We start from the raw sequence: 2402 nt of genomic DNA on the forward strand, positions 1-2402 counted from the left end.
GTGAACATGTTATATATAAAGAAAGATAAAATCTGCTTTAATTTTAAATTTTTAAAATTATCTTTAATGTGTAAATAAATTTAATTTTGTTCCTATGATTAGTTTTTACTTTTTAGAGAGCCAATACTTGATTAATTGGACAAATCACATATTTAAAATAACTGGACTTTAGAATTATATATATTGATGTAACATTTAAAAACGGTTTACATCTCAAATCTGTTATTATGTAAATCGCTATAACTTATGATGGATTATGAAGAATTTATATGTCAAAGCATAAAACGCTATATGCACAAAAATAAAGCTACACAAAACATTGCTATATGATACAGCGGATTATACACGAAATACTAAAATAAATTCGCAAAGAGGAGTAGTAGTTTATGATGAAGAGATAGTTTAAGATAATTCTGCGTAGCTTATAGCAGTTTATGAGCTCAATTCCATATTATAATATCGGTTGAAATTAAAATAAACTTGGTTGATAAAATTTTGGACGAGACATTTTTTTAAACCAAAATATGATGATATAGAATAGTTTAAGTAGGAAGAGACGATAAACATTTAAAAAAAAATCTCTGGTAATTGAACATATGATTTAGTTTTCAAAAGTTTTGCTAATGACAATGTTGAAGAGAACTTTAGAAAATTTTGTCTTGTTTTATTTTATTTTGTGGTTCTCGAATGAAATTTAAAGACGAACATTCTTATTTTCTACAATTATTAAGACGACCTTTTATAAAGAATATGCATGATTATCTCTTTATGCTTTATAAAGCTTACTTGTATTATTATACTAGTATGGTTAATTATGTTTATATATTCCATTTTAAAAAATAAAATTAATAATTTAAAGTTTTTAAATTAAAAAATTAACAATTTAAAATTTTAAATATATCTAAAATATGTGCAAAACCAACTCAAAATTTATACGTGGATATAATGTTTTCGATTGTGTTGTATTGGTTTAATTTTTGTTTCTCTGTTTCATTTAATTTTATTAAAATAATTTTAAATTACAAATTTTTTAATTTAAAATATTAACGATTTAATCCAATCTAATACAAATAAACATACTTGTATCATTATACTCATATTTAAAAAAATATAAATTAATTAAAAAATACTTCTCATTAACCATAGGAATCAATGATACGAATATTATTTTTTTGTATTATTTGAATAAAATTGGATAGACAAAAAAAATAAATCAAATTAGATTGTAATATACCTCGAATAGACTGTGCTAAATTTTTTTTATATTTTATTTCGAGTGTACAACACTCTAAATATGTGCATCTACGCAGATATATTCTGGATATACAAAAAAATATTTTATTTTTCAAGTGGGTTCATCTCGGGTATACAGTACTAATTTTTGTACTTATTTATCTTCTGTCCTTTGAACTTGAGATGCTTAATAACAGAACACATATTGGTGAATAAAAGTATATATTTTATTTATAAATAAAAAATTTATAAATTCAATGAGTATCCATAAAACAAACATTAATTTTAATGTGTAAATGATGTTTTTATCTTCCAAACTTTCTCTTTCAGGGAGTAATTAAAAAAAAAAAAAAAACAAATTCGAAAACAAAAACATCATAACTCATGAATGCTGAAAAAGCAAAAACTTTAGCCTTTTACGGATATAAGTTTCTAACTTTCTATCTCTTTATTATTATTATTATTATTATTATTCCAAAGTTAAGAATAAGACTCGAATGTGCAACTTTTAAATGAGTATAGAGAGACTATATCATTTGAGTTATAATTGTTGGCATATTATTATTATTATTATTAAACAATGGCAATACAAGCAATTTAATTAGATTCAGCAATGGATTCATTTATTAAGTGAGTGATACAAAATTGATTTGAATAGAAAAATATCCGTAGGAAGAAAAGGTGAGTGGAATATGATGATAGAGTAGATGTTATTGGTTTGAATAGAAAATGAGTTTGTCGAGTAAAAAGTTACTTTGGGTTTGTCTGGCTTGCCCTTGCTTTCAAATGGTTTTACTTTACATGCGTCTAAAGTGCCCTCCTTTTATGAACACAAGTAATCATTAACATGTCTCGTAATTTTAGGGTTGAACAAAAGAATATATCTTCCAGTTTCGGCCATCCTTTCCCATTCTCAAGAATTACCAAATGAGGTTCTCTAACTTGTTATATAATATAATAAACTTGGAAAAAACCAAGCCTAAGTATTACAAATGATGTTCAATAATTTTGTGTCTTTCATTGATTTTGATATATTGTTAAGGGAAAATATTTTGCACACTCTATGTATGTATGAACTTGGAGACTCGTTTCAGCAATGATGGATAGAGTTTTTCAAATTTTAAAGAAGTAAAAATGCTTCAAGATTGTAAAAAAAAAAATATATATAT

This window comes from Arachis ipaensis, chromosome B10 (assembly GCF_000816755.2).
Source record: "Arachis ipaensis cultivar K30076 chromosome B10, Araip1.1, whole genome shotgun sequence".
NCBI classification, from domain to species: Eukaryota; Viridiplantae; Streptophyta; class Magnoliopsida; order Fabales; family Fabaceae; genus Arachis; species Arachis ipaensis.